Below are 14,093 nucleotides of genomic sequence, written 5' to 3' on the forward strand. Positions count from 1 at the left end.
AAGATTCTATAATGCAGTTCTGGACAGGTTAAAATGGTTGGAAGAGGATTACTTTAAACTAAGAGATTGGTTATGGACAGTTCTAGACTAGATACTCACTCCGAGCTTTGGAATGGAATGGGCCTCGGCAAAAGATCTGGTGAAGTGGTTTGGCTGCACTCTCGCCACCAGACAGGTCTCAGGCCCTCCGGGTTCTGCGTTCAGCACTGCACAGCGGTCTGCGGCCTCTTGAACTGGATCTGACGGGTCTTGGATACAGCTCTGCTTTCTGGGTCTGGACCTTGGTTCTAGCACAGGGTTCTTGGCTAGAATAGAACAGCTCAGCCTGGTTGTGGAATGTGAGAATCAGGTTGCTAGATTCTACAGGCCGGCTGAGAAGAGTTCAGCTTTTGGTTTAGGCCTCTCTGCTTCAAGGTTCTAGAGTTTGGGTTCTAGAGTTCTGGTTTCTGGATCTGGAGTCTGGAGTCTCTGTCTGGATATTGTCTGGATCTGGTCTGGCAGAGTGCTTCGCAGGAATCGGTGAGTAGTGGAAAAAGAGTGTCCCTTGTCTGTCCCAAACAGTCTCTTTTTATGTGTTTCCAAAGTGGGTGGGTAGGCTGATTCTCTATGCCCAACCCCCTAAGGATTTGATAGGTTAGAGGATTCTCTGTCCCCTGACTGGAGAAAGAATCAGCGTGTCACCCGGTGTCATGTTTATGGCTTAACTGAAATCCCGCCCCTTTGCTTTTACAGAGAAAATCAATTTTACCCAAAAAACATATTTCCCAGATACACAAGTTGTTCATAATACATATAGACATCGCAGATTAATTAAGGCATGTCTCTGTTCAAGTCCCATGTTCCTACGAGCTTTAGTTCCGAAATGACAACTTATTTGCACTTTTGGTGACTTTCCCAATATTGGTTCTGCACCAAATTTTACACAAACATACATATCCTCTCTGGGCACATTCCTGTAAATTCCTATGTTCATAGCAAAAACACTGCAGTTGCAATATTAATAATTCCGGGTTTGGTCTCAGAACATCACACGGCGTCCAGCTTATTCTTAAATTTTGGGTGATTTTTTCATTTTAAGAATCCCAAAGTTTCATTTTTTTGTCAGCTTGCTAAAATTTGTTATACGCAATTTTATAAAACATATATTTGCTGGACTACCTGAATCCACACTGGTTTGTCCCCGCCCCTAGATCTGCTGCCTCAGAGGTCACATGTCCTGTCTCTCCCAGAGCAGTTGTTGACCAGTCACACCCAAATCAGCATATTCTATTCATCCCAAAGCCCCCATTGTCTTGACTGAGAGCAACATGCCAGGGTGCCTTGGCTAGTTCCTGTTCACACCAGTCTGTCAATCTCTTATCCAAGGGCAGGGGAGGTATGAAGGGTTCTCATGGGAAGCAAGCCTTTTGGAGTTTTAACTGCATCAAGTTACTTTCTGATCAATTGTATCATACCTCCTTGTAAAAAAAATATAACATTTATAAACTTAAAATAAGCACATATCTTAAATCAAGTCTTTTTCCACATTAAATCAATGTGTGGCACTCTATATAGCATTTTGATGGAATTCTCTTCTTTGGCATATTTAACTTCTGAAACACAGCTCTCCTGTCAGAATTATAAATCGCCAGCACCTGACAGAAGTGAGTAACAGTACTACACCCATTGTGACAGCTGTCTTTCCATCAAATATCTTTAAAAGTGTATTTTGTTCTAATAACACATGATTCTTTCTGACATTGGGTTTATGTGGATTCTTGCAGTATAATGATGTGGAACACCCAACAAGGAGATTGGATATTTTTAGGTGGTTTGTGAGCCATGTTTATAGCAATTTTTTACAATCAAGAAAAGATTTTTTTTGGAAGCTAGCTCTGTTTCTTTTGCAATCAGCATTGCTATTTCCAAGTGGTTTCAGGCTGCTTTGGGGTAGCCCAATGGTGGTTTTAGGAAGTGATCTCCTGTGCTCACTAAGATAGGCAAAAGTGGATGGCAGCCTATTTTTCAGGTTTTCACTGCACATTTTCTGGGGATTTCTAGTGAGCACCATGCTTTCCAGTGGCCATTATGATGTTTCTGCTGCCAGCAATGCCTAGTGATGTTGCAGGGCTTGGATGAGTGGGTTGAGACATCCCACAAGCCATGGATGATACTGTATTGATCGTGCATAAACCATAAGCATTACAGAATCTCATTCAGGACTGTTAAGATAGGCCCAAATACACCATAAAAGAGAGAAAACTTAATAACGGAATAACTTGACGACATGGGTGTCCAGTATACCAACTATGACCAGGTGGTCATGGAGCGCTCAGGTGTCTATACTCAGGATTTAGCAGCCATAAACACAATCTATGGTGCCATCCAGGCTTGGATGGGAGCTAATTTTCTTGCTCTTAACACAGATAAGACCAAGCTTATGATTGTTGCATGAGGGCCAAAGCTACAAAACCTTGCTATGAGCTATCAAAGCTTTATCATAACAGATACTAACATCATTGTGTCTAGGAGTGTCAAGACTCTGTGTCATTCTTGATGCCGAGCTAACAATGAAACCTCTTGTTGCACACACTCAGGCCTCTTGTGGTTATATCAACAAATTACTTAGCCACAATCGCCCTTATATCTCTCCCAGTAATTTCGTCCTACTGGCGCCTGCCCTGGTTAACTAATGCCTAGACTATTGTAACAGTCTGATTCTTGGCACGTCCCAAGCAAATATAACAGCATTGCAGGTGGTTCAAAATGAATCAGTTTAAAAAAAGGATCAAGACCCATCTCTTCAATCATAACGCTTAGGCTGATGTTCCCCTGGATTTACTTCCTTATACTCTGATTTTCGGTGGTCTATCTTGCTTTGTTTTGTGTGTGCCCTGAGGCCTCTCGGTGTGAAGCGCTTTATACAAGTTAAAATGAATAAATAAATATAAACTCTAAGTGTATGAGAAAACCAAGCTTTATTCCAATACAAACTGCTGCTAGGAGAGCACACAAAAGCCAATCTTAAAATGGCATTAGGCACAGCAAGTTTTTAAACAAAGAAATGATCAAAACTGATGTCATAGTAATCATCATACAAAACGTTTACTCTCTCACTTGATTTGTTGGTAGAATATGGAACACATAGTTATCTATAAATGAACCTGTTCCTATTGTTTTTTCTACAACTAATACCTCCTCCTAGATTTAACCTTCTACAAAAGATACATTTCAATCTAACAAGCCATTGGATGGCATTCTACTACACTAGTTCACTAGTTGATAAGGAGAACAGAGTTTGATTGACCAGCCATTTGCTCATCAATCCTCTGCCACTTCTATGAAGTGCCAAGTTACGTGGTGAGGAAAGAGAGATGGGCTAACAGCTATAATTTAGTTTAAAGAAGTTACATCCTTCTCGTTCCTAAGCCACTCAAGGCACTGTATATCAATTTGGTATGGAATCAATTGGCACAGTAGCTACTTGCACCTGGCATTCAACGATATATCTATTTTTCACTGCTACCAATAGAAACTAATTAACTATAATAATGATATGCTGTATGTCCTGGGAAACGTTATCTGGTGTGGTTTCATCTTGTTAAGCAGATCTCCCATCAGCACACTGACCTTGGTGCTTATGGCTTGTTTGAGCATTGTGAGGCCTGGAATCTTGTGGTAAGCAATTTTATGTCAGGATACATCATTTAAGAATTGAGACCTTGGTCTGAGAAACGGTGGTACTTCTGTTCACTCTCGGCAATACTGGTGTTTTTCATATCTTGCATTCATGCCGCCATTTATTATTCTGTGCCAATGCATGCTGCAACCTGCCCCCCTTCGTGTCCATGTGTATGCTACTTGTGTAACCCTATTTCGGTATTCTGCAACCTCCTACTTATCTGAATACAAACTATGTCATGCCCTACTTGTGTCACACAACCTAATTTACTGTAATGGTGACATGATCACTGATGTTTTACCAACAGTTTACTGAAAATTTCTCAGCTTATACTTTCATTCACAATTGGGAGCTTGTGACGGCATGGCCAGTACCCCCTCAACTCTCATCTCCATTATTACACTCCCCCCCTCTGGTCAATTTATGGACCAAACCTTAATTTCCCTTAATCCTGTCATACCAATCTTTGGGTATCCATATTTTAAACACACCCCTCAGACTGCCTCCTTTTTCTACATACTCTTCCGGCCGACATGTCATGTAGCAGCATTACCCATCACCTTCACAATTGACCAAGTGCTCGGTATAATATTCTGGGTCGAAAGGTGGCTCAAACATAGTGCCTGCGGGCCCTGTTGGTTTTTCAATTAAGTGAATTTCACGTGGTTAATCTGTTTGGATGTGGATGCGCACCACACTACCTTTACCGAATGGTACTGTCATCACGTTCTGCTTTACAACCTCTTTCCCCATTTTCCCACATTGTGCTATACTATTTGCAGGATGCAGAGACATGTTAATACCAATACCAGGACTGCTATTAGTATTTTGAATGCATTACCTAGCCAGGTAGGCACCCATGAGAACAGAGCCATCAACCAGTCCTCATCTTCAGCTACACTAGTTTTCTGGGCCATTTCTGTGTGCACATCTTACAGGGCAGTTATTTTTCCATCAAGCTCCAGATCTGTTAATTGTGTTCTGGAATGAATGTGAAACAACTAGAGCCGATTTTTGTGAAAATGGCTACCTCCATGGCAGTGTGGAAGTTAAGGACATATCTGTTTTGGAGAGTCGCAATCTGATAGCTCTCAGCTCCTCCTTCATTACATTGAGCCATTTTTCAGTGGCATTAATGGCCTGCAGTAAATCCTATCTTGTTATCTGCAACCATTTGGCATTTGCAGCCATTTGCAAGCCATGGACGAGAAGAGAGCAAAGAACACCAATTCCTTGCTGAATATCCTGTGTTCAGATGGGATACTGCCCAGTCCGTTGTTAGATCCTCTCGAGAAATAATTGTATTGTTTTGTGCATTGTGGTCTTTCATATATTTTCTCCTTCTGATCACTTTTTACCATAGGGTAGACTACTATTTCAACTACCTCACTTTGTGGCACTAATGGTGCTGGTGCAGGTAACACTGCTAGTGAGCAGATTCTACCCCAATTTTACATTGTTCCCTAGCCACACTTTGCCATTTTTTCTGAAACACAGCAATAGATTTTCTAACCTTGTTATGTACTGGCCCTTCTTCGTCCTCCACCCATGTAAACAGTGTGGCATATTGTTTCCATTCTTCTATACCTTTTGTATTAGCATTTTCTACAGTATACCACTAGAACCCTATCAGTGCCTCGGCTCTACATCCCATTATCCCTTCTACCCAACCCAGAGAGGTAAACACTTCTCCTGGTATGTTTAACTGTGGTCTATCCTAACTAAAGAGTATCTTGATTGAACTGGCTTAAGTTTAACGGCCACAAAATAGAGGTGTTGATTATCGGTTCACCATCTGTCATTTCCCTCTGGACACCAGATTTCAGGCTGGCATCCTTAGATCCCCTCATGCAGCCTGTGTCAGTGGTAAAAAGTCGGGCAGTGAAAATATCTGCCCCCCTTTCCAAGTCAGCTCGGTCTGTCAGCAGGGTCATTTTAAACTTAGTGCTTTGCACAAGGTTCTTCCTTTTCTCTCTCCTCCCTTGCATGCTCATGTTGTAGCTTCTCTAATCCTAAATATTCTGGATTATTGTAAGGCACTATATTTATCTCAGCCTGCCTACTCGTTAGATGGGCTGTAAGTGGTACAAAATTCAACTGCCCGGGGATGACTCCGGTGCATCTATTCATGACCGTATCTCTCTTGTGCAATGCAGTCTCCAGTGGCTCCCTGTGGCTCATTGCGTTGAGTTTAAATCTCTGTGTTTAGTGCACTGAGCTTTAAGGACTTGGGCACACATTATCCGAAGGTAAAACTTTGACGGCACGTGCCTTCACAGCTACTCCGATCGTGATCAGACTTTTTGATTCAAGCGCCCAAGATTCTTTCCAACTAGAACTGGTATCCGACCTTCTCTATCACTGCTGTCCACCTCTGGAATAAGCTCCCTCTGTGTGTGTGTGACAGCTGACCATCTGGCTTTTCGACTCTATCTTTAAACACTTCTATTTAATTATTTGTTCTACCTCCTCATTTTGACTGTTCCTCCGGTTCCCATTGGGTTGTCCTTCAGCACTATGATGCCCTAGGATGTAAGCTGTGCTATACACATTTTCATAACATAACATTGTCAGTACATCTCAACAATGGAGGGTCAGTTACTGGTATTTCTCCGCTTTGTGGCCCTGATAGTGTATCATTCATCACCTTGCTCACCATTTTCTTTTCCTTGAAAAGGTTATTCCCTTAGGAATATGCTTTTGTCACCCATTTTAAGGAAGCTGAACTTCCCAGGAATGGCCCCCTTATCTTGCATAATGCAATGTGAGCTAAGCAATGTGCCCAGTTTGCTGGTATTTCCTTGTCCACAAAAAATCTGAAGACACAAAAGGTGTACAGAAGGAGTGAGCATTCAAAACAGTATTCATACGATTTCTTTCTTCCCACCTTAGTCATGTGGATGAACCATAGGTTGCCAGCTTTTGAGTTTAACCTCCAAAGTGTTGTCTCAGGAAATATTCATCATCACTTATGTTTCTCCTAACTCATGTCATTCCATCACTCATGTTAGAAGCTATATTGGTTGTATCATCACTTCAAGATGTTTACTGCCATTGTATAGGCGAACCAAAAACAACAAAAAAGCACAAATCATAATGCTGATGGAGCCCATCTTCTCCAGATATCAACTTTTGCGACATTAACGATACCGCTTCTTTAGTTCTTGTAAAGTTCATTGTTTTGTAGTGGAATGTCACATGTCCCATTGCTGGTTAGCTCTCACGATCGCTCTCGTCTGGGGTCTGGACACATCTTCTTCTTCTTCCTCTGACTCCTCTTCGGCAGACCGGGTGGCCGTGCCTGCAAACTATTTCACATCACCTATGTGTACCCATGTTTACTACAGCGCACTTTGACTGCATTGGGGGTTGCATAATGGACTGTAAATGGGCCTTCAAATCATGGATTGTGCCATTTGCAAATGAAGTTCCTCATATAGATTGAATCATCTGGGAAAAATGACAAGATGGGTATTACACCATTCACATCTAAAATTCCCTCTCTGTTGTCATTGTTTGCTACTTGGCCCCCCTACCGCACCTTGATCTTTAGAGAAATGAATTTAAAATATTTGGTCCTGGCAGTTAAATACTCATGCCTCTCATCTCCTAGCACTGTTGCAGATCTCTATCCGTCCAATTGAGCATGTGACGGAGAAGCAATGGGGACATGCATTCTTCTGCTCATTACCATTTCATGGGGCATGAGCTGGTGATCAGAGCCACGTTCCTTTAACAGGCCATTTAAACATTGTACAACACCATTGGCCTATGGGTGGTAAGCAGCACAAAGCATGTGCTTGATTTCAGGCAGTGATTTTACTTCAGAAAATAGCTCATTTGCAAAGAGTGGTCCACTGTATGACTGCAGCACTTTGCACACTCCCCATCAGGAAAACACTTCACATATGAAGAATTTAGCTGCCAACTTGGCATCTGCATAGATACATGGCCCTGCTTCTATCCAGCGTGAAAAGGGACACACCACCACAATCATACATTGGTATCCATTACAACTTTGGAGCTTATCAACATAGTCCATATGCAAATGACATATTGACATAGGAGCAATATGCCTGTAGGGTGGCATATTGCTCCTCTCACCATTCTCAGGGCATATCCAGCAGTATATTGCTGGCACATGGCACAATTGCCAATAACATTCATGATAGTTCATGCAGGTGTGGGACAAACCAGTTTTCTGAGACATCAGCTGCCATATATTCCTTTGTTGGGTAAACTGGGTAGTGTAAATGTGTAAACACGGTCAGTAAATCTAAGGGCATTACATGTTTCCTGTGCTATTCTGTCACCACATCATTTTACTGGGGGTTAATGAGCATCCCTGTTTTATCCAAAGATCCTGTTCCATCTGTGGTGCACGTCCCTGCAGTTCCACTATATGTGTCAATGATAATGCATTAGATCCCTCCTTCATTTCCATGTTAAGCATCTTTTTTCTGTGGGGCAAATGCTATTGCTGCTATTTGTGGAAAATATGCTGCCCTTTTTGCTTCTGCATCTGCTGCTTCATTGCAATAGGAAATTAAGTATGGGCCCCTCGCTGTACGGGTGTGCCGTCTGCATGCTGGAAGCCCTCTTTCTCCACCATGACAGTCCTGAGTGTGCTGTAGACGCCATGTAGGCAGAGTCAGAATATATTGCCACTGCCTGGCATTCATGCTTTTCTAACGCTAATATCATTGCTACAGACTCTGCTGCCCACGCAGAAAATGTGCTGAAAATGTGCTGGTTATATGATACTTGCCAAAATCTCAAGATCATCACCCCTACTTTTTATCACTGTTGTCACCCAATGCCTCAACCCTGTGGTCTTATCTATCGTCAATGAACCATCAACGAACTATCAACAAAGACCACCTCTCCCTCCTCTAATTTTACTGTGCGTACATTGTCATATTTGTCTGTATATATAGAACATCCACAAACCCAGTCTCCTCCATAAACATTGCAGGATTCACTGTGCTACATCTAACAATGTTTATTGACAGATCGGACAGTATGACCTCATATCCAAATGCTCGCTGTGTAGTGAGCGTGAACTTTGGTTTCTCAAGAACTGCAAACAGGGCATGCTCCACATATAATTTTACTGCACGGGCCATTGTTTTTGTAGATTCTTTTTCTATTGCAAAGGCTGCTGCAGCCAGTGCTTGTTCACATGGACAATTTACTCTCGTTCCTGGATCTAAGTTCCCACTCTAATATGCAAAGGGTATGTGCCCCATTGATGTTATTTTGAGCAAGGACAGCTGTCATCATGTCTTCATTTCAATGTGAGAATAAATACAATTCTTCCTTGAAAGCTGGTACTCTCAGCATGGGACCTGTACATATTGCTTCTTTCAGGGCCTCAAATACATTGATCATCTTGTCATTCCACATTATGGGGCTCTGCTACTTCTGTGCTTCCTACAATCATTCTAAAAGCAGCCGAACGTACATGCTGTAGTCAAGGACCCACATTCAACAATAAAAAGATAGCCCAAGGAATAGATATAAGTCTTTTATTGTCACTGGATGGGATGTTTTTGCAATTGCTTCTACTCTGTCAGGTATCACATTCCTCCCTTCCATTGATATTATCTGGCCCATATATAGTTCTTTTTCCTGGCAATACTGCAATTATTATTCATCTAATTTGTATCCTTTCTCAGCCAATATTGTTAACTGAATCTGTCCTGCACTCTTCCTGTGTGGTGCTACACACCAGAAAATCATCAACGTACTGTATAATTGTACTGGTTGTCTGTACATTTCCCAATTCCCTGTGTCACACTCTGTTTAAGAAACTGGGGGACTCACAGTACCTCTGTGAGAGTGTTGAGTGTTGGAGTTATACCTTGCAATAAGTAAACACTATGATATGTTGAGAATCTATGTGCAAAGGAATGAAAAATAATGAATTGTTTAGGTCCATCACTGTAAAATGTGCAGCGGTAGGTGGTATGTTACACAGAATTTTTGCTGGCTTGGTAACAACCATAAACCTTGCCTCTACAATATTGTTTAATGGGCGTAAATCTTGGATGAATCTCCAAGACCCTCCCGTTCCTTTTTGTTCAGGGTGAACCGCCATGTTGCTTGGGGACTCAGATGGCAAAATGATACCCTATTGCAGCAAGGTGGCACTCGTTTCACAAATACGTTTGTCTGCCTCTCCTGACAAGGGATACTGTTTAACTCGGAGCAAAATTGATCCATCCTTGAATTCTATTCATACTGCCCCAATCCCTTTCATCAGACCTACATCATGGTACGTTTGCCTTTTACCTTTTTAGTCAACAGTATTGTATGAGGTATTTCCCCATACTGTGTTTGCAATTCACATGAAATGGACATTTCGAAAATCACTGTATCATCTGTATCGTTGTATTCGAATAGCAGCTCATCATCTCTCATGTCTCTCAATGGCTGTGTTGAGTCCAGTTTTATGGCTGTGCACCAGCTAACACCAAACTCTTCCTTCCAGTGTAACACCAATGCAGCTTTTAAATATATTGTTATGACTGGTCTCTTTTGCCACATCTGTGGGTACTACTCTGTGGGTAATCGTAACAATTTATCCTGTATTCGCAGAAGCCATCTTGCAACACCTGTACCCTACAAAGGAATGATTCTGAATTTGTTTCCAAAAGGTTGATTCCAACTTGTTCCACCATGTAAGCTTTTTTGGTTTTTGAGCTTCAGAACCATAAGTTAAAACTGGAAGCACCTTTTGGAGATAAAAGGTTACTACGTGTTTTATTGTGAATTTTCCAAATGTTCCTATTAGTATTTTTGCTTGGGCAATTAAAGATCGTAGTTTGCCCTGGATTTCTAAATCATGTGCAGGGTTTTATGAAGTATCAGCAATCAGTATGCCCAGATATTTGTAATTGGGAACCTTGCCAAGGACAATGCTATGTAATCTCCACTTAAACGATTTAACTTTGATACCCGGATGCCATTTACATACCATTGTTTGAGTTTTTTTCGTGTTAATTTTCAAACGGTTCATATCCACATATGTCTCCAAACCTTCCAAAAGATTTTGTAACCATCATTGGGTTTTTGAGATGAGGATTAAATCATCTGCATAAAAGAGATAGGGAGTCCTCTGATTGCCCAAACTAGGAGGATCACTCATAATTTGACTTAATGCAATGCCCAAGTCATAGATAAAAAAGTTAAATATTGAAGAGGCCAGAATACACCCCTGTTTCAACCCTCTATACGTTGGGAATTTCGATGTCAAATCATCCCCCAGTGCAAGTCTAACCTGCATAGATGCATTATACTATTAAAGCTACCACACAGGACAGGTAATTGTGTTTGACCAATTTGTTGAATAGTTGGACTCGATCAACTGAGTCAAAAACGACCTTGAAATCAACAAAGGCCAGAAATAAAGTCTGTTTTCAGGCAGCATAATCAGAGAGAAGCATGTTCAACGTGATAATGTTGGGGATAGTTCCTATTCCAGCCACAAAGCCCACTTGAAAGGGATCATTAAGCTGAGCTTGCAAAGTCCACTTATGAAATTCTCTCAATATTAAGCGGGAGAAGATCTTCCCAGGAGCGTCTAGTAACGCTATCGGTCTGTAACTGTACAGTTCTTTCCTGTCTGCTTTTTTATAAATGGGGACAATAATTGAGTGAGTCCAGGAAGCAAGGAGAGTTTGAGTTTTAATGATGATGGTAAAAATTTGAAACAGAATTTGTGCCCATGCTTCTGGGTGATCTTTGAGCATTTTATTGGACAAACCATCTGGCCCACAAGCACCAGACCGACTAGCCTTCTTGATGAAGAAGCGAATGTCATCTAAATCAAAATTTAGGTGAAAATTGACGGAGAGTTGATTGAATCTAGTGCAACTCCTCCATCTGGAACTTTATATAGAGCCGAGAAATACTCGATCCAAATGGCTTCCGATACTTCATTTGCTTGAGTAACAGCTTGAGAGCCGATAGTTGCTTGGTTAAGAAGAGACCAAATGTTAGCGATGTTCTTACTCTTGACAACGGCCAAGAGCGACTGGCTATCTGTTTGAAATAATTTTGCATGTCTAAATTTAAACCAGTTTTTGTATTTGGTTTTAATGTTTATGAGCTGGGAATATCGGATACTAACTGGGAGTTTCATCGCTTCCCTCTTTTTGAAGTTTAAACAAACATTTTCGATCTCTAACTTCCAGATCGAAAACGTGCAAAGAAGGTTTCCGATTAATGGATTTTGACAAAGGTACAGACGCTGGGCACCGGAAGGCTTGAATCATATCAGAATAACAGACTGTCGTGGCCCCCGTGTCTGAGCAAGATTTATAAACTTCACGACCCAATTGCGCATGGAGACAATCAAAGCCTTCCCTGTCCATCAGAGTTTATTACCCGCGTTATTAACAGTTAACTGGCCATGATTAGATTGATCTCTCTCTCTCAGCTAGGATTATTTCGATACTGCAACTTGGCAGTTACTTGTTTATGATCACTCATATTTGAATTTATAATTTCAAAATCCATAACATCAGAGAAGAGACTAAAATTCATGTACATATAATCAATGATAGAGGGAGAGGCACCCCTCTGCCATGTCGAAACCGGGGGGATATCGGATTTGAATGCTCCATTTAGCCTGAATAGATTAAAATGCTTCACAAATTGTGTTCATTTCTTGGTACGACTTGTATTATTTTTAATTGCACTGGAGATGCAGTCCAAATTTAAATCCCCTGCAATCACAAGTTTATGTACAGTACCATCTATAAGGATTATGTTCATCATGTCACTTAAAACTCTTAGGAAGCATTCATCCGTGATCCCCACCGGATTCCAATATACATTTATAATGGCATACGATGTATCATCCAGTTTCATCTGCGACATTTGAATAAAGGCATTGGGTGAGGCCCATGGTGAAATACTACTATTTGTGTTGGCTTGAATCGCTGTTAATAGGCCACCGAAAGGTCTTCCACAGGGACCCTTATCAGCCGCGGTTACAAGGACGTCATGTGCATCCCAAATAGCTACAGAGGTTAACCAAGTTTCTTGGAGCAAGATTAGATTATATGTGCTTAATGAGCTAGTATCATTGTTCAGCAGATGGGAGTGGCCCCTAGAATTCCAGCTTATTATAGAAAATGTACTTATCGTGTGGTCATGTGCTAGTTAATGCTGAACATTTTTCTCAAATGAGACTCTCCGCTTTCTCTGCCCATAGGAAAGTGTTTCATAGGTAGAGTGGCGGGGAGGAATGTGGGCATGCTGCTGCTGAGGGACTTAAGCAATGCTGTTTGCTTCCAAGGAAACCTCAAAGCCCAATTCGAATAAGTGCCCGCTTGAAGAACATATAGCATTCTGAATTACTCGCGATTGCATCCAAATTTTAACAACCTGCAAATTAGATTTATCAAAAAAATCCACCAGGGTTAAATCTTGAGAGCCAATATCTTCTAATTTAAATACATCGGCAAAGATACTCAGAATGGACTTTCAATTTAGAGCATATTGGATACATGGAGAGCTTTCTACAATTCAGCAATAAAGAAAAGTTAGCCGGCCGTTTTTTTAATGTTTGATTAGTGGCAAGTCCATTTCTCATCCCCACAGACATAGATGCGGTTGGGATTGTAATTTAGGCTCTTCTGCAAAGCCACATGTATTAATTCAAGTAATTCAGGTGGCAATTTCAGCCAAAAGAGATTGCTTAGAGGCATGAGGAAGTGCTTGAGGCGTAGAAGGGCGAGAAATTCCACAACTTTGCCTAGTGATCTCTGCATTTGTCAGAACTGGTGCAGCCACAACAGAGAACACGACATCAGACCCCTGATCTACTAGGGCCGGCATGCTCTTATTTTGGGACAGGTTAGACGAAGGGAGAAGCGTATTGTTAGGGATGTCATGACCCGACATTTATCCGTCAACGTCCCAGCGGATTTCTTGCCGATGCAACTCTGTTGCTGGATTAATGTCCATGATAGATTTGGACTTGGGGTCTGTCGAAAACTCCTTTGTCGGGACAGCGTGTGATAGTGCCAGTTCAACTACTGCTTCAACCAGAGCGTCAAGAGGAGCATAGGGAAAGATAGCCTGGGGGCCCAACTGCTGTGTTGTGGCGGTACGCACTAAGGCCATTTGTTGATATTTTTTTGTAACCGCCAAAGAGGCAATTAAAGCATTTTTCTTTTTTGGAAGGTGTATATGGTGAAGGAAACTTTTCGTTTTTGATGAGTTGTCCTTCTTTGCTGCTTGCTGGTTTTTAGTTTTTTTACAGTTGGTCTGTGAGGGACCTTGAGAGCTACCTGTCTGCACTTTAGAAGTAAAGATTGTATGGGGACGTTTACCAGCGGCGTCACCCCAAAACATGACAAAGTTGCTGAAACTACTGGTTCAGGCAAGTTAGAGGGAGCGGTGCCATTCTTGATAATTC

Source organism: Ambystoma mexicanum, chromosome 6p (assembly GCF_040938575.1).
Source record: "Ambystoma mexicanum isolate Mex_15411 chromosome 6p, UKY_AmexF1_1, whole genome shotgun sequence".
NCBI lineage: Eukaryota > Metazoa > Chordata > Amphibia > Caudata > Ambystomatidae > Ambystoma > Ambystoma mexicanum.